The sequence below is a fragment of the Mesocricetus auratus genome, unplaced genomic scaffold, assembly GCF_017639785.1.
Source record: "Mesocricetus auratus isolate SY011 unplaced genomic scaffold, BCM_Maur_2.0 Super-Scaffold_100007, whole genome shotgun sequence".
NCBI lineage: Eukaryota > Metazoa > Chordata > Mammalia > Rodentia > Cricetidae > Mesocricetus > Mesocricetus auratus.
In genome coordinates, this window is record NW_024429191.1 from 88,597,797 (window position 1) to 88,618,523 (window position 20,727).

Genomic DNA, 20,727 nt, shown 5'->3' on the forward strand with positions numbered 1-20,727 from the left:
TTATTTATATGTGTTTGTTTAATAAATATATATCAAGCACTTGTTAGTTTGAGAGACTGTTCTAATGCTCAATTCTTTCTTTTCTTTTTTATTTCAATTATAAACAATCTTATTTTATAAATCAATTCCAGTTCCCTCTCCCTCCCATCCTCTCATGCCCCCATCCCATCCCTCTTCTGCTCCCCAAAAAGGGTGAGGCCTTCCATGGGGGAATCTTCAAACTCTGTCACATCATTTGGGGCAGGACATAGGCCCCCCCTTGTATCTAGGCTGAGAGAGTATCCTTGTATGGGGAATGGGCTACCAAAGTTCATTTGTACACTGTACCACTACCAGAGGCCCCATAGACTGCCCAGGCCTCCTAACTGACACCCACGTTCAGGGGGCCGGGTCCTGTCCTGTGCTGGTTTTGGAGCTGCGAGTCTGGGATCCACGAGCTCCCCTTGTGGCGCCGGTGCCACAAGAAACTCCAAGGTATCAGGGAAAGAGAGACAGATGTACACTTGTTTGTACTAGGAGAATGCATGTGTTGCCTTTATTGCCAGGAGAATGTGTGTGTGTGTGTGTGTGTGTGTGTGTGTGTGTGTGTGTGTATGTGTGTGTGTGTGTGTTCATTGCAAGTGCTAAGAGGTCTCTCCCTTGTAGGAGGGAGGAGCTTTATATACAGGTTTACAGCACAGTGGAAAAAGCCCAGGTAGAAGAGAGCGTGTTTTCCTCCTGCTGAATGTTGATGTCAGAGGGTCAAAGCCAGGGCAGTAATCCAGGACTAGAAAACAGGAAGCACTTGGACTGGAAAACAAGTTGTACTTGTAGGCTGACCAGCAACTCACAGACACCTGGTGGGGCTGGGGCCCAACATACCTTGTTCATGTTAGTTGTTTATGTGGGTTTCCCCAGCCTGAGACTCCTTTGCTCATTACTCCTCCCTTTATACAACTAAATTCCAGGAATTTGTCTCAGTGCTTAGCTGTGGGTGTCTGCTTCTGTTTCCATCAGCTACTGGATGAAGGCTCTAGGAGGGCATATAAGGTAGTCATCAATCTCATTATAGGGGAAGTGCACTTAAGGTAGCCTCTCAACTATTTCTTAGATTCTCAGTTGGGGTCTTCGTTGTATATCTCAGGACATTTCCCTTGTGCCGTATTTCTCTTTAAACCTATAATGGCTCCCTCTACTAAGGTATCTCTTTTCTTGCTCTCCTCTAGTGAGTCATTAATAACCCTCTACCCAGAATGTATAGTTTAGAAAGAGACAATGAAGAAGGAAACTGAGTGTTAAGTATCTCAAGATGCAATAAACTAAATATCAAGTAATCTTGCGACATGCTGTATGCAAGATTGAAAAGATTGTATTAAGTATATGCAATTGTATAATTAGCAGATGCACAGATTTGGGGATTGAGAAGTCTTAACTCTCTTTTCTACAGAGACAACCCTGGCAAGTGACTGTTCTGCTGTTTCTAATATGAGATGAGAAGGCTGGTAACAGATGCTTCCATAGCCCCTGCATTTTATTCATGTCTCTCCAGTAGTGGTAAAAAGATGAAGTTTATTCCAAGACAATGTTAGTCCAGACTTTTCCCAAAGTGATCAAAAAAAAATAACCTCCAATGAGACTATTCTCTACTGGAGTAGATGATGAGAGAAACAACCAGTTGGAATAGAGTTTAGGGCCCGTGTTAAGGACTGTATATTAGTGATCAAGTCAACAAATGCTTTATTGTCTAAGAGATTATCTTGACTGAAGCTTCACATGGCACTATCCCTAGACAGGTGGGCCTGTTTCTCTATAAAAACAGCTAGCTGACCATGAGCCAGGCAGTGAATCAGTAAATAGCATTCATCCATGGTTTCTGCTTCAGTTCCAGTTTGATTTCTATAAATGTCTCCTTTTAATGATAGACGGTGGCCTGGCAATTTAGACCAGACATACCCTTTCCTCCTCTACATTGCCTTTTGTCATCCTGTCTTATAGTGATGACATAAAGCAAACTAAAACAGAAATCAATGGCAGGTGAAGAGAAGTGTTGCTATGGCCTTGACATGACAATGTTTATTGAGAAGATGGACATGTTTGGAACATCAGAATGGAAAAGATATCGAGTGATCAGAGATTAAAAATCAATTTTGTGGGATCTTGGAAGATAAGAATACTGGGAGAACTGCCGATGAAAAATTATCCTACTTCTCTATGTGTTCTCAAGTTTTCTCTACATTTAGAATTTTGTTTTTACCATGTCTTAATCACTTACTAGATACTTTTTGTAATCTCTGCCAGCCTTGGGTGTTCTGTCATTTTCCCTTAGTAGTATTTTTTTTCCAAATATTCAAATTAAATTTTTTTTACCCCAGCTTGTAGGGAAATCACAATATCAAAAGCATTAAGCTCACTGAACCTAGAAAACTCAATATTTTTGTAGTTCATAATCTAATTTGAAAGACTTTCTGTCAAGAAGATACCTACATTCTGTATCTTCACTGAACTTAGGTCCTGCTTGCTTTGCATTGATCTTTATAGCTCATGTCCATGTGGTATGTAAACAATCCATGTTGCATACAGTATCACATGACATTGTTGAGTTTCTCTTCTTTTTATAGGACTTCCAATTATCTAAACCTTCATCTATTTGGGGGATGGGTCAATTATTTACTTACAGTTACCTGACTACAATGCCCCTCTCATTGAAATGCTAATTCCAGTAGAGCAGGATTCTAATTTTGTTCATCACTGAATCCTAGGGCTCTACATCATATTAATCAGGATTCATCTTTACCAGTTTCTTATTTCTTCAATAAGTTAAAATCGCTGTGTATGCATTATCTTTATTGATTCCTTAAACAGCACATGGGGTTGACTAATTTCATTAGCTTAAGTTTTTCAGATGACAGATATGAAGCATTGAAAGTTATCAGGTCTTGTCAATGGCACATACCTTATAAATAATGGTGTTGGGTACAAGCTGGAATGAAATGTTCCAAGATGATACTACTACCCACAATTACCCAAACTAGTTAATGTACAGTAATTAAATAATCCGTGGCTTTAAACTAATAAAAATATCACTCACGGGGTAAGAAAAAACACATTTAAAAAGCAAGAAACAAGAGGCAGGCAGATCCTTGTGAACTCCAGACCAGCCTGTTCTACAAGACTTGCTCCAGGTCAGCCTCCAAAGCCACAGAGAAACCTGCCTCAAAACCCCAGCCTTCCAAAAAAGAAACAAGAGGTCTTAGGTACTTTTCTATTGCTATCATGGAATACCATGACCAAAGCAATGTATAAAAGACTGTATTTAATTTTGGCTTGGCTTCTGAGGGTGAGAGTCCATTGTTATCACAGCTGGAAGCATGTCTGAAAGCAGACAGGCAGGTGCTGGAGCAATAGCTGGGAGTTCACATATTGAGACATAATCATGAGGCAAAGACAGACACTCGGAATGGAATCTTTTGTTGCTTCAAAGTCAATTGATGGCCAGTGACACATGCTTTCTAACAATCCTTCAAACAAGCCCAGACCTCTTAATCTTTCCCAAACAGTTCTACAAACTGGGAATCAACTGTTGAAATATATGAGCCTATAATTATTTCTTCTTATTGCCTCTGAATGCATTCTTTCACCCATGATATCAAAATGTCTATCTTAGAAATTGTAGCTGGGAAATGAGATATACAGTTAGCATATAGTTATTTGATCTAACACATCACAAGGCTAATCTGATGCTGGGTTTTAGCCCAGTTACAAGTTAATCTGCTAGCTATGATTTAATGGATACTACCTGAAGATGGAAAATTCCTGGATCAGAGATGGCTATGCTTGGCTATCAATATGACTAAAACCTAAAATCACATGAGGTTATTTTTTTCTTAATTAAAACCTTGAAGTGGGAAGACACACTTCTAATGTGGGTCTTTGAGGTATTAAGGTACAACTTTAATCCAGGTATTTTGAGGTGGTAATACTCACTTTTAATCTGGGCCATATCTTCTCCTGGAAGCCTATATGAAGGACACAAAAGAGAGACGCTTGCTCTCCCTTTGCCTGTATGTTCTCACTCACACAGACAATTCCTTTCCTTCACTGGCATTAGAAACTACTTCTTTGGGATCCTGGCATATACTGAAAACCCCTGAGATATCTAGCCTTGTGGACTGAACAACTACTGGATTCTAGGACTTACTGTTGGTAGACAGCATTGTTAGACTAGCTGGACCATGAACAATTTGCACTTGTTAAGGAAATTCACTTTTTGTCTGGTGGTGTGAGGTGTAGAACTAAACCTGAACTCTTCAAGGTTGCTTCTAAAGATCAGTCCTATGAGTGGCCACACTCACGTCTACACACAGGAGCACGAGAAAGCAATGAAGAATGTTTCTTCAAAAGTTGTCAGCTCACTGCACCCCCTAAAAATTATTTTGTGGGGAAAGGATTTATTATATGTGCCCTAGTGCTTTATCAATTACCTTAATAAATATACTAGTCTGGGTTTTTCTTTCTTTTGTTTTTGTCTTTCATATAGTACAGATTTTAACTAAGAATCTAAGTTTTTAGTTATTTTGGTGAACAAATGTGTATGAGCACATTTAAAAAATATATGATTTTTTGTCTGAATAAACACAAAATATGAACAATTTCCCAATGTTTGATGATTCAAGTTACAATGTTTTAACTTTACAATGATGCAGAATGAATTAATTTAGTGAAAACATCACCTAGAGTTTTGGTTATTTTAAATCTTTCCCCAGTAAGCAATGTGACCTATCATCCTGTCTTTCTGTGGTAAAGAGTGGCAGTTGAAACTCAGTGATTCACTGTTAGTACTCAGGCATCTGTACTGGCCTGTCCTTGGGGTTCTGACAGGATACACCCTCAGCTGCAGCCACTAAGGGCACCTCCTGTGCACACTCACTATGTTCCCTTTTAATAGGACCTTGCCCACCTCCCATCCTTCTCTCCCTCCCTCTGTCTGTCTCTTCCTCTACTCTCTCTTTTCTCTCTCTCCACCCTTTCCTCTCTCCTGCTGCTCCTGTCCCTGGAGGCTGGTCTCCTGCCCCCCCTTTCTCATTTTTATGATCCGTTTCCCTAATTAAAAAAAAATCCTCTGCCTGAACCCTGTCACATGGCATCTTTCTCTTTTGTGCCTGTTTTCTTAAATTGCAACATTCACCAGCCATTCAATCAGATCTTAGCGAATACACACTCTACAATCATGTTTTATTAAGCTATAATGGGTGGAAGTTAGATTTATAAAATGGAATTTTAAGTTATGATATGATCAACCTGAAATGGGGAACATCTATACTACATTTTGAAATTATCAGAAGAATTATAATGTAAAATTCTCATATAAAACTTCGGATCATTGCTCATGTCAAGATAACCATTTGGATTATCTAATTGGGCAAATATATTTGTTTTATTATGGAATAATGTTGTTATTCATTGTCATCTATAGTAGAAAAGGACAGGGTTTGATTATTTTAGTGATTTCTACAGATGTAAATTTAAGTATATTGTCCTTTGCTTTTAGGAAATAGTTGATTATTCCCAAGGCATTAGCTAGAAGAGTAAGTCAAGCATTTGTTAATTGTTTTCCTTTCCATATGAGACTATTTAATTACTTTTTAATATCTTTCACATTAATTTCTAATTTTATTTTTATATCCTACATTTGTGTGACTACAGTAAAGGCAGTGGTGTACAAAATTTTGCAACTGTCCTTATTCCTAACAGTGAGTTTGGTCATTTTAGCTCATTGTATTTATAATTTCACCTTTAAGGTGTCTTTTTAGTATTATTCATGTGGGGGTATAGGTAGTATGTTTTTTTGTTTGTTTTTGCTTTTCGAGACAGGGTTTCTCTGTATGGTTTTGGAGCCTGTCCTGGAACTCGCTCAGTAGACCAGGCTGGTCTCAAACTCACAAAGATCCGCCTGCAGGTAGTGTGTTTTTTTAAAAGATGGCATGCAGGTCTGAGGAGATGGATCTGCAGTAAAGAACACTGCCAGAGAACCTGGGTTCAGTTTCCAGAACCCACATGATAGCCCTTGAGAGTCCTTAACCCTGTTTCAGGCGATGTGATGCCCTCTTCTGACCTCCAGGGGCAACAGGCATGCAGATTGTGTACAAGAAGGAGACACATGCTCATACTCATAAAATAAAATACAGATAATTCCAACTTCTTGTAAACAATTGACATGCACCAGGTAAGGGATGTATGAATGTTAGCTAGAAAATGGCGGGGTTTTTATTTTTGTTTTTCAATCCTCATTTGAGTCCTGCGATTTCCTGATCGGTGTCGATCTCAGTGAAAACTCTTAGGTGTTCTACAAAGAGCAAGACTCAATCTGTCTTAAAGGTATATTTGTCTACAGGGTCTCCAAGGGGCTCAGAAATACAGTTGCTCCAAACACGTACAGCAATGACTAAAGAACTATTTGCTAGCTGAACATGGACAAGACTCGGTCAGAACAGTAGAAAGTTGGCAACTAAGTAGGCTCGTTTAAAACCCATTACTTAGCTTTTAATTGGACAAAAAGAGAAGTGAGTCTCTATTTAATTAAAATGGAATTCAAAATGTGAAACCTCACAAAGCTTGGTCTCCTGGAACATAATAACTGCTTTAAAACTATTTTTTGAATGTAAGTTCATGGGAATTGCAGGGAAACAAAATTCAGTGTCTAAAGTAAAGAAAAATACATTTAAAATAGTAATAATTAGCCTATGAATAGGTGAACTATCATCATTTGGAACACTAAATGAACACACTATCTAAGGAAGACTCACATGGATAGCTATGAATATCACATTCCACTATCTACAGTAATTTAAGAATATTTAATCTATTCGTGTTCAATAAAAGAATCTATACTGTATAACTGAATCGTTTAAAAGTTACAAGCAAATTTACTTGTGCTTGCCAGTGAAGAATACGTATTGAGGAAAAATTGATCTCTGTCAAACACACACACACACACACACACACACGCTGCGCGGCGCGCACATGCATGTCAGTGCATGCATACGCACCCAGTACACATTCATGAAAGTTAATTAAGGGGCACTGGAGAGAAGGTTCAGTGGTTAAGGACACTTGTTGCTTTTGCAGAAGGTTAGAGTTCAGTCCCCACATCTGGCAGCTTGCATCCACCTGTCGGTTCAGCTCCAGTGAATCTGACACCTTCTTCTAGCCTCCATGACCGCTGCACTCACATCCCATGTATTCCCACAGACTCACACATGTGATTAAAAAAACAAAAGAGGTAAATGATTGATTCAGTTCCGTGATTTTCTGATTTACTTAACTTTTCTTATTTATGAAATCATCCCTAATTTCACACATTCACAAATTAGTACAATTTGTCTGATGTCTTCAGCTCACATGTGTTGAACGAGCCATAAAAAGAAAGGTGCCATGCATTCAGTTCTTGTCGGTGAACGTTTTTTTCTAAGGAAGTATGTATCCCCAAGTTGATACTCATCAGGCAAATCTGAGTCACTACTGTTAAAGTTGAAATGAAGGCTAAGTTCCTGACTTTTATTCTATTATGCACTTAGCAATATGGACCACATTCATTTTCTCTCTTTCTCCGTTTCAGGAAAAGTAGTTACTAAATGATAACACAAGGAAATATGTTTGAATGGCCTAAACCACAGCTTGAGGAGTTTTAAAGCTAATGAACTCTATAAACAGTAAGCCAAACAGATAGAACACTTTTAGCATCCCAGAGTCCTACTTCTCATCTACTTCCTCAGTCAACTAAAGTAATCATTACTCTGGTTTCTTTTTGTTTTTGTTTTTGTTTTTTTGTTGTTTTTGGTCTGGTGTATTCATTTACTATGCAGGAACCACAAGCAGTGTTTATGGATGTTTAGTGTACTATTAGCTTGGTGCAATTCATGCATGTTACCATATAAACATTAGGTCCCAGTTCTCAGCTTTGTGTGACATTATTTTGCATAGATACAATCCAATTTATAGACTGTTTTGTACTCAAACGGTTGCATGATATTTCCTTTTGAGATTATATATATAAAGTTCATGCAAAATTTGTAGATGTCATTTAATGAGCATATGTGTTACATTTGCAAAAATATATCTGATTTTAGAACAGGTATATATTCAACTAAGCAAACTATCAAGTAAGTTTCCCCAGTAGCAATGCCCATTTCTAATCCTACCAGCTCTATGTGATGATTGACATTACCCTGCAGTCTTGACAACATTGTGCACTGTCATTTTTCCTTTAAGGACTGTGGTTCAATCATTGTACTTCTATTTGTTCATTACTTTAATAACCAAAAACATGCATTTTCACACACTTATTGGATCTTTATACTTGAATTTTGCTCCATTGCTTGTTTGGTGTTTGTTTAATATTTTGAGCCTTTTAAACTTTGAGTTACTTATTAGTTATGAAGTGAAAGATTTGCAGGAAGTTCCATATTACTCATATCACTATTTGCCTATATTATTAGATATGTACTGCTAACATGGTTTCTCAGTGCAGTGCAGTTGTTTACTATGGTTTAGACAAAGCTTTCTTGAATTGGAACAGCAGTGGTAATGGTGATCCACAGCAGATCTAGAAGATTCAATCTGTTTTAACTTCTGCCTGGTGTGGTAGGAAGTCAGTCTCACAAGTCTCAGGAAGGCTTTAAGAAAACTTTCATCAGATCCTTAGGATGAACCCCTCTTCCTTGAACATGTATAGGAAGCAAACATTTGACACATGCAAGGCTTTCTATCTAGGAATGTATTTACATTTAAATCAGTCATGCTTTTGTAATTAACCACAATAATCTCATTGCTTCACCAGGCTGAACTTAGAACCCTCTGATCTGTGGTACCTTCTCAATATGGGCTCAATAAATGTTTCCCTGTGTCTTCTATGAACACTCACATGATACACAGTTTATTTTTGTCATCAGAATTAAATTAACCCAATGACTGTATTTTAATGAAACTTAGCCTCACAGATTTTGCTTTTATGATTAATTCTCTTTTCCCTACATGACCTCAAGATCATAAAGTCATTTATATGATCCAGAAAGAGTTTATACTTTTTAAGTGATAGGTGTGGAAGATTCCTTCCTCATTGTTTATCATGAATATAGACTATATTGTATGGATGATGTATAGATTGAAAGTTATTGTGTAATATGCAATATGCATAGGAAAAAATACTTGGACTTTCACGTTTCTTAATTAGCTAGTCAGTCTCTGAGAACACATATGAACAAATCTCTTTTAGAACTGTGGAATTATATTAATTATGTAGATAAGTTATAATGATGTTCAGCTTTATACTGAATCTTCTAGCATACATATACCAAATACATACTCACATGCACACACACACACACACACACACAGGCACACATTATAATTCTCAAGATATAGTTCTACATTTGTGAGGGATTTTAATCAACTATGCATGCTAATATTTTGGTACTTGATTTTTGAGTTTTTGATATTATTATACAGGAATGGAAATTTTTGGAATGGATTTTCTTATTCTGATGAATTTTAAAATCCATATGATGCTTTGATCATTACTCAAAATGAATTTGAATTTTAAAACCACAGCACTATATGTTATATTATTATATTTTATCACTGATTATAGGGTATCTTGACTTTACAGTTCTGACATGTTTTAATGTGTATATTATCCTATATTTTTAATGTCCTCAGATAATACCAAATATAAGTGGTGGTAATTTGTAAAGGGAGGCTTTTTTCTTTGAGAGAAGCCTTCCCACCAGCCTGGTTCTAGAGCCACATCAGTCCCAAATAAACACACAGGAGGCTATATTAATTATGAAGCTGTTGGTCTTTGCTTGTTTCTTACTGGCTAGCTCTGACTTAAGTAATTACACCATAATTGTTAATCTAAGTATTTCTCTTACCGGAGAATAGTTCCGGGCTTCCTACCCCATGGCCTTACATCCTGGCTCTCTTGTGTTTCTCCTTCCCAGAGTCCTCCTGGACTCCTAGTCCCACCTATCTAGATTCCCTATTGGCCAGACAGTGCTTTATTGACAAATGCACAGGACTTCCCCAACAGAATTTGTCTTGCTGCATGATCATAGAATTTTGTATGTGAACATCATTAGACTAAAATTCTACTTCTGTTCCTATGTAGGTGACTTTTCTACTGGGTACAGTAAGAACTCCTGGGTTAATCACAGAAATAATATCCCAAAGGAATCAGGGCACAAAAGAAACAGATATCAGTTAATGTACTAAAACTTGAGACATAGGAGATGTGTTTTGAAGTAGAGGAATGGCAAACATTGAGAACACTGACCTAGTCTAGCCTTCGAATTCCTCCAGGAGAATGGCTTACATCAAGATTTATTTATTTTATTTCTTGTGTATGAGTGTTATTTGTGTGTGTGTGTGTGTGTGTGTGTGTGTGTGTATGCACCCTGTGTGGGTATTGCTTAAAACAACTTGAAGACAGTGTTGGATCCCTTGGAAGTAGAGTTACAGGCAGTTATGAGGCACCATGTGGGTGCTGGAAACCAAACTCCAGTGCTCTGTAATAGCAGTAAGTACCCTTAATTGCTGAGGTATGTCTCCAGACCCCAAACTCTGATTTATATAATGCCAAAACAGAGACATCTCCACCTAAAGCCTTGCCCGTGTTCTGACTTCTAAAGTTTCCTTCAGCAAAAAACAAAACAAAACAAAAGAACTGAAATAAAATAGTCTTGAAAACAATTAAACCTCCTACAACCTCTAAGGACCAGGCATTCCAAGACACCATCACCAAACATTAATGTCCATGTCTTCAGGAGCAAACATAGTCACCATCTTGCACTGCTTAGTACATGAGGGGATGAATATGGCCATCTTTCTGGTCTGAAATAAATTATGAAATGATGAAATTATATCTTTAAACTTCAATATTAAATTACTAGACCTATACAATAGGAATATATATTTAGTATTACAGACTAATAGATCTGTGTGTGTGTGTGTTTGTGTGTTTTCAAATTAACAAATGACTCAAGATTTAAAATGCTTAAAATGAACATGAGCAGGGAAATGTAGAAAATGAAGAGAATGTCTATTAGGATTGGGAACTGGAAGAGAAGATCAGAACCTATTCACAGACTTAGCATAATTACATGTCAGAGAAAAATGATATATAATAGTTAAAACCCAACTAATAGGTTAGCAATGGGTTAGGCAGAAGATGATAAGACTTCTGAAAGGAGAGCAGGTCCATATAAAATGTAACAGAAGAGACCTAAGGAAAACCAGGATTTTACTCAACTGCATGACTGGATTCCGTGGAATGAGGTAGGGAAGAAAGAGAAAGCATTGTTTAAAAGAGAATCAGTCCGGAGTATTTACTTTATTCTGTTCATTATGAGTGGCTGTCAAAGAAAGTAAGGGTGTTAAGCCATATCGTTCTTTTTTCATAAAACCTTCTATCTAAAATATCTCAAAGATCTTAAATGTGAGGTAAAACTGAAATTAGTGTATTCAACCTTTATGATCAGCCATGTATGATGGCTCATGCTTCATATTCCAGCATTTAATAAATAGAGGCATGAGGATTACAGATCAGAGTCTGGTCTGGGCTGTGTGAGATTCAATCTTAGAAATAAAGTTGTAGGCCAGTTAAGACAATTGTCATTGAGGGATATTAATGACTATCGATTATTTGTTATTGCTTTGTTGGTGTGGGGCTATTGTGTGTAGATTCCTCCCCCTGTTTGTTCTTTTGGTGTTTGGGAAATTGGGAATAGCTATTGCCAATGTTTTTGTGAGTGTAGTTATCTTCCTTGGATTGGAGTTTTCATTCCAGTACTTTCTGTAGGGCTGGATTTACGGCTATGTATTGCTTAAATCTGGTTTGTCATAGAGTATCTTGTTTTCTCCATCAATAGTGATTGAAAGCTTAGCTATGTATAGTAGCCTGGGTTGGCATCCATGTTCCCTTAGTGTTCATATAATATCTATCCAGGACCTTCTGACTTTCAAAATTTCCATTGAGAAGATTGAGAAGTTGGGTGTAATTTGGATAGGTCTGTCTTTATATGTTACTTGTCTTTTTCTTTTGCTGCTCTTAATACTTTTTCTTTATTCTGTTAATTTAGTGTTTTGATTATTATGTGCTGAAGGAACTTCTTTTATGGCCCAATCTATTTGGTGTTCTGTAAGCTTTTTGTACTATCATAGGCATATTCTTCTTTAGGTTGGAGAAATTTTCTTCTATGGCTATGTTGAATATGTTTTCTGTACCTTTGAGTTATATTTCTTCAACTTCTTCTATACCTATTATTCTTAGGTTTGGCAGTTTTATGGTGTCCCATAGTTCCTGGATATTTTGTGTGAGGGATTTGTTGGACTTGAGATTTTCTTTGGTTGATGACTGCATTTCCTCTAGAGAATCTTCAACACCTGAGATTCTCTCTTCCTTCTCTTGTATTCTTTTGGTTATACTTACATCTGTAGTTCCTGATGATTTACCCAGCTTTTCTATTTCCAGCATTCCCTCATTTTGTGTTTTAATATTTATTGTTTCTATTTCAGCTTTCAAGTCTTGAACTATTTGAATTGTTTCCTTAGCTTGTTTGATTGTTTTTTTTTTCTTGGCTTTCTTTAGGTTCTTTAAGAGATTTGTTTATTTCTTGTATTGCTTGGTTTCTCTTTTCCTCCATTTCATGTAATTTTGTTTTTCTTCTATTTCTTTTTTGTTTTTTATTTAAGTTAGAAACAAGCTTGCTTGACATGTCAATCCCAGCTCCCTCATCCTAACCTACTCACCCACCCCCCACCAATCCCTCAACAACCTACTCCATTCTCCCTCTGCTCCCCAGAGAGGGTGAGGCCTTCAATGGGGAATCTTCAAAGTCTGTTATATCATCCCTGGCAGGGCCTAGGCCCTCCCCCATATGTCCAGGCTGAGAGACCATCCTTCCATGTGGAATGGGCTCCCAAAGTCCATTTGTACACCAGGGCTAAATACTGATCTACTATCCAAGGCCCCATAGATTGCCGAGGACTCCTCACTGAGACCCACATTAAGGTGTTTTGGATCACTCCCATGCTGGCCTCTCAGTCATCAGTCTGGGGCCCATTAGCTCCCCCCTTGTTCAGGTCAGCTGCATCTGTGGGTTTCACCAGATAGGTCTTGATTCCTTTGCTAATAACTCTTCCCCCTCTGCAACTGGATTCCAGGAGTTCAGTTCAGTGTTTAGCTAAGTGTATCTGCCTCTGCTTCCATCAGCCACTGGATCGCATATAAGGTAGTTATCAATCTCATTATCAGGGGAGAGCATTTAAGATAGCCTCTCTACTATTGCTTAGACTGTCAGTTGGTGTCATCCTTGTAGATCACTGAAGATTTCACTAGTGCCAGATCTTTCTGGAAACCATACTGGTTCCCTCTATTATGGTATCTCTTATCCTTCTATCTGTTCCTCCCCTGACTCAACCTTCCTGCTCACCTCCTCTCCCCTCCTTCTTCTCCCCTTCTCTTCTGTACCCTCCCCTCCACTCACTTTCCCTCTCCCAGTGTTTCCAATCACCTTAGGAGATCCTGTCCTATTTCCCTCCTCTGGGGCACCATGCATATCTCTCTTAGGGTCCTCACTGTTTCCCAGACTCACTGACAGTGGAATTTTAGGATGGCAATCCCCAGTTACATGTCTAAAATCCACATATGAGTGAGTACATGCCATTCTTTTCTATTTGTGACTGGTCTACCTCACTCAGGTTGGTTTCTGCCAATGTCATCCATTTACCTGCGAATTTCAAGATTCCATTGATTTTTTCCCACTGAGCAGTACTCCATTGTGTAAATGTACCACATTTTCTCTATCCACTCTTCAGTTGAGGGGAATCTAGGCTGTTTCCAGGTTCTGGCTATCACAAATAATGTTGCTATTAACATAGTTGAACAAAAGTCCTTATTTTATGAATGTACATCTTTTCAGTATATGCCTAAGAGTGGAATTGCTGGATCTTGTGGTAGACTGATTTCCATTTTCCTGAGGAATCTCTATACTGATCTCCAAAGAGGCTGTACAAGTTGACATTCCCACCAGCAGTGGAGGAGTGTTCCCCTTTTGCCACATCCTCTCCAGCATAAACTGTCTTCGGTGTTTTTGATTTTAGCCATTCTCACACCAGTGAGATGGTATCTCCAAGTTGTTTTGATTTGCATTTCCTTGATGGTTAAGGATTTTGAGCACTTTCTTAAGTGCCTTGTAGCCATTTTAGATTCCTATATTGAGTTTTCACTATTTAGTTTTATAGCCCAGTTTTAACTGGATTATTTGGTGTTTTGGAGACTAGCTTCTTGAGTTCGTTGTAAACTTTGGAGATCAGTCCTCTGTCAGATGTGGGGTTGGTGACTATCTTTTCCCATTCTGTGGGCTGCCTATTTTTCTTGTTGATGGTGTCCTTTGCCTTACAGAAGAATCTCAGTTTCAGAGGGTCCCATTTATTAATTATCAATCTCAGTGTCTGTGCTACTGGTGTTATGTTCAGGAAGTGGTTTCCTGAACTAATTCTTTCAAGGGTACTTCCCACTTTCTCTTCTAAGAGGCTCAATATGGCTCAATTTATGTTGAGGTCTTTGATCCTTTTGGACTTCAGTTTTGTGCATGGTGACAGATACGGATCTATCTGCAGTCTTCTACATGCCAGCATCCAGTTATGCCAGCACCGTTTGTTGAAGATTCTTTCTTTATTCCATTGTATAGTTTTAGTCTCTTTATCAAAGATCAGGTGTTCATAATTGTGTAGATTAATATCAAGGTCTTCAGTTTGATTCCATTGGTCTACCTATCTATTTTTGTGCCAGTACTTAGCTGTTTTCATTAATATATCTCTACAGTAGAGCTTGAAGTCAGGGATGGTGATGCCTCTTTAAGTTCCTTTATTGTACAGGGATGTTTTTGCCATCCTGGGTCTTTTGTTTTTACATATAAAGCTAAGAATTGTTCTTTCAAGGTCTATGAAGAACTGTTCTGGAATTTTGATAAGGACTGCATTGAATCTGTAGATTGCTTTTGGTAAGATTGCTATTTTTAATGTGTTGATGCTACCTATCAAAGAGCATGGGAGATCTTTCCATTTTCTGGTATCTTCTTTATTTTCTTCCTTTAAAGACTGAAAGTTCTTGTCATACAGCCAAAAGTAATTTACAGATAGAATTGAAAATGCTGATATTAACCCCCACACCTATAAACACTGATTTTTGGCAAAGAAGCTAAAGTTATACAATGGAAAAAAGAAAAATTATTCAACAAATAGTACTGGCATAACTGGATGCTGGCATGTAGAAGATTATAGATATTTCCATATCTGTGGTCATGCACAAAATTAAAGTCCAAATTGATCAAAGATCTCAACATAAATAAGCCAAACTGAACCTCTTAGAAGAAAAAGTGGGATATACCCTTGAACAATAGGTACAGGAGACTGTTTCCTGACCATAACACCAGTAGCACAGACATTGAGATTGACAATTAATAAACTGGACCTCCTTAAACTGAGAAACTTCTCTATGACAAAGGACAGAGTCAACAAGACAAAATGGCAGCCCACAAAATAGAAAAAGATCTTCACCAACTCCACATCTGACTGAGGGCTGATTTCCAAAATATACAATGAACTCAAGAAGCTAGCCACCAAAACATCAAACAAACCAATTAAAAAGTTGGCTACAGAACTAAATAGAGAATTCTCAATGTAGGAATCTAAAATGGCTAAAAGACACTTAAGAAAGTGCTCAACATCTTTAGCCATCAGGAAAATACAACTCAAAACAACTCTGAGATACCATCTTACAGTGGCCAGAATGACTAAATTCAAAATCACCAATGACAATCTATGCTGGAGAAGAACTGGAGAATGAGCAACACTCCTCCATAGCTTTTGGGAGTGCATACTTGCAAGACCACTTTGGAAATCATTATGGCGGTTTCTCAGGAGAATGGGAATCAATCTTCCTCAAGATACAGCAATTCCTTTCTTGGGCATATATGCAAAGAATGCACATTCATACAACAAGGATATATGTTCAACTATTTTCATAGCAGCATTGTTTGTAATAGCCAGAACCTGGAAGCAGCACCTTAGATGCCCCTCAGTCGAACAGTAGATGGAAAAATATTGAAGTTTGCAGGCAAATGGATGGAACTGGAAGAAACCATCCTGAGTGAGGTAACCCAATCACAAAAAGGCAAACATGGTATGTACTCACTCATATATGGACATTAGATATACAGCAAAAGACTACCAGCCTACAATCCACAACAGAGGAACTGGGAGACAAGGAGGACCCAAAGAGAAGAACTCATGTTCCCCAGAAGAAGGGGAGGGAGACAAAATGGGCATGGTTAGGGTTACATGTATGTGATCTCTCCCCTACACCCAGCCTCACCTTTCATTCTGTTATTCCATGACTTACAGTCTGAAGCACCAGAAGCTCTACCTAACATTTTATTACCAGGGTCTATTATATTGACATTTAGAATAGGAGTGAAGATCCTTCCTTTACCAGCCACATGACTTGAATTAATTGTCTGAGTAGCTCAACCCTCACTTTGTGTGTCAATTTAGTGTGATAAATGTTACCCATTCCTTTGAGTTTCACTAACTTACAATGTTCTGTGTTAATCAATATTTTGTGATAAAGTCTGCTATTTTGGTTATGTGACTGTGTGGGAAACTATATGCCTACTTTGTGTTTGTGGAAGGAATACCTAAGTGTGCACATATCATTATGCTCTGACCCTCTCTACCTTATTCCTAGAGCTAGCTGATTTTCAGTAAACCATCTGCTCCTCTTGTATCTGCATAAGGGTCATAAGCAATTTTTCAGCATTGTGCATGGGTGTGTGGATTCTAGACTTTTTGTTTATGCAACAAGATCTCTAACCTAGAAAGTCCTCTTCCCAGCCTCATAAATTTGACAATTTTAGTCACTGGATTAATTTTCAGACAAACAAGTTATTAGTCTCTACCTTTTGTGAGTGTTAATACCAATAAATTAAAATTACAGAAATGAATGTAGAGCAGATGCCACTTAGTATAGCATATAAATCAGGTTGGGATGTTTATTGGAGCTCAGCTGTTCCCATCTGGCCCCATCACTCTGACTGTTCTCTCATTGAACTTGAATATACAATGAAATAGTTAATTCCATCCCTGGATAATCCACAGTTCCAAAAATATTCATCAGGACTTTTGCCAAGTAATTTATTCAAACATGACTTAGAGCACAGTCTTATAGGACACTGCATATTAATTGTTGATGTAATTAATCTCTTTACTAAAACCATCCATACTTCATTATCCCTCTTAAACACTTACTGATAAGTTTAATTGCTGTTGAGAAAAGTCATTATATGCATGCCCATTTATAAATCCCCCTTTAAAAAACAGTTTTGCAAAACATTGAATTCGTTAGTAAATTCATCTTTTTGTGGCAGAGAACAAATTTCTACTATACTAATTTGTAATTTAAGGCTAGCAATTTTGCACAGCTGGGATAAATACGTTTTGCATTTGAATTAATGTGTCTGATGGAGTCTATTGAAAGCTACTTGTTTGTGCTATCGAATGTAATGTGAATTTCTCATCTAACATTTCACTTAAGCTAGGACTTACTTATTCCAAGTAAAATATTTGAAGAGAAGTTACCTATTTTCTTTTGTATGCTGTATAAAAGGGCATGAAATGTGGCATGACTATGGTTTAAACAAAACACAGAGATTTGTATACCATATTGCTTGAAACTAATATTACTAACAACAAAATAGTTAACATTGACAACTATGGAGAAAACTGGTCTAACCAGAAACATTAGACATTTGTGGCTTTCTTCTTGTACTATTTCAGGAAACCTCCTTTAAATATGGTTCCCATGAAATATTGGAGTATAACCAACATGGATCCATCAAAGGGTCATTGTTGTGATACTTAACACTAGAAACAATTGCAACAATGAGTCACCACACATCTGTATGTATATGCTCAGGAAATGCCTTAGTTTTTATAGCCAAACTTAGCATTGCAATTAGTTTATAACAATTCCTATTATACTCAGACAGGACATTACAAACTCAGTAAATAATTGTTTATTTGAATAACATACTGTTCAGAGTACATCATAAACCAATATCCAGATGGAAATTAATTCAATTAGCCACAGAAATCTGTAATAATTATAATAACATGGCCAAAATATCAATACAGTAAGAAACATGGCCCTGGCATAAGGTTTCTTATCTCTTTTGATATAAGGAGATTCTGTGGAGCAAGAAACAAAAGTAAAAACATTAAGAAAAGTTATGGGGAAAGAAGTCATAGGAAATTTCATCAGAACTCAGTAGTTAACTCAATGCAAAAGTTTGTTTATAGAACTAAGAATAGGGCTGGGGAAACGACTTATTGAGAAAAGTGTTTGTCTCAATAGGTGAGGACAAGTTAAAATCCTCAGAATCCACTTGTGCTGGTTAACTTTCATTGTCAACTTTACACAACATAGCCTCTTTACAAAAGAGAAAACTAGCAGAATGAAACAGATAGCAAGCCCGTAAGCAGCATTCCTCCATGGATTCTGTCTCTAAGATCATGCTTTGAATCTCATCCTTGAATTCATTTAGTGATGGACTGGAATCTATAAGCTTAAATCAACCCTTTCCTCCCCAAGTTAGTCACAGTCAATGTTTTAATAGAGTAAAAGAAGACCAAACTAGAACACCACTTAACTCTGTGCACAATAGCATGTATCCGTAAGACATGTGCTCCTATGGATCCACAGAAGGTGGAGACATCAGAATCCCTCAAGGCTAGTGAACCAGCAAGCCTGGCATATAAAATGATGACCAGTAAAAGAGAGACCTTGTCTAAATCATGGAGGAAGTCAAAGATCAACCTGCATTGGACTATGACAATATGCATGAATGCACAAATAGCTTCACACACACATACACACACACACAGAGAGAGAGAGAGATGTATACATAAATTAAATAGTAAATAAACCAAGGAATACATTATTTTCACTGTTCATGTCAAATTATGTGTTTCAGCAGAATGTAAACAAAGAATTACTGCTTATTTAACAACGAATAAAGAAACTCTCAGATTCATATGCAATGAATACAAGAAAGTGTTAGTTATTTCTTTGGAATTTGGAAGAAGGAATATAGAGCATACAGCCAGGTTGCAATGACATAAAACTATGTATTATTGGAAGAAAAAAAACACAATGTGAGGACATTACATAATCATGTGCCTGAAAAAAAGAGTTTGTGTTTGATAATTATAGTGATGGTGGAAACTTTTCAATAGTCATTTTAGTAGAGAAATGAGAGCAGAAGCCTCAATGCAGATCTTAGGTTTCAATACCTTGATACGAAATGAAGGCAGTTTCAGAAAACACAACTTTGAGAAATTGGTCTGTTAGAATTAGCAATTCTAGGGACTCACAGAATAGATAAAGCATTTTCCTTTTTTTGAGTGAGAACAGACCTATGCTGCATCATGATAGCATAAAGAATGAGCTTGCCAATATAGAGAAAGCAAACTGGATAGGGATGCTTACATAATTAAACAAAGGTGTGGAGAATCTTTAGTAATAGGGTGAGTGGTTTTTTGTCTCTATTTCATTAATTTTAAGATTTAAAGTCAATTAATCTTACCCATTGTTCAGCCAAAATAAAGTTCTAAAATTACACTCTCTTGAGAAGGGCACTACATTCTGCAAGTCAAGCTTAGGGGTATCAAGGACCCTTCCTCTCCAAGTGCATAGATATGCACCATAATGACAAATTAAAAAGAGACATCAGGTTATCTTGCATCTTGCTAGATCTTTAAATCTTATAAAGGTCAAATCACCATGGCAACAACAAGAAGTCTTCCTAAGCACAATACTCCAGGATGAGACCTTATCCCTAGTCACTCATCATGAGCTTTCAATTGGCTTGCCTGACAGTCCACTTCTTATAGAAAAGACTACTTCTAAGTATCTAAGACCTCTCCTTTCAGGGCTTCATCACTTAGCATATCAGTCAACAATCCAGATTTTGGTGATCTATTGACATATTATATGTAATAAAGACCTGTGAACACTGGAAAAGAGAAACCAACAAATATAAATGAAAAAAAAAATCACACACAAAAGTCAGGTCTACAAGAGCTAGTTACAGGACAGCCTCCAAAGCCACAAAGAAACCCTGTCTCTAAAAAAAGTAAGGTCTGTGTAGTTCTAGTACATTTCTCTCAATTTAACATTTTGTGAAAGATAACTGTGATCCAGGTATGGGAAGTAGACAATAACATAAGTCACAAACTTAGCAGTGAGTATGAGTATCAGCTATATTAGCACATCTTCTCAAGACACAAAAACCACAAGAAGGCAATGAACTCGCATTGTGGTGGAGGGGAACAAAATATTCATCAGGTTGTTAGTCATAGTCCCATTAGTTTATCAAATGTCAACTGATTTAACATAGTTTTGTTGAGATATGACATCATTCATTGAATTTAATTTCAAAAAAATTTACTATATATTTACTAAATATGATGTTTTGAGAAGCTGTTTCTTGCCTGTGTTTAAAATTTGAGTATTGATAATTAACACAGGGAAAATCCTAGCTATCTCTCTTCCTGCTTCCAAGGAATTAGTCATGACAAGTAGTCATCTTCAATATTTTAATTAACCTTTTGTCAAAATAGCTTCAGCAAAAG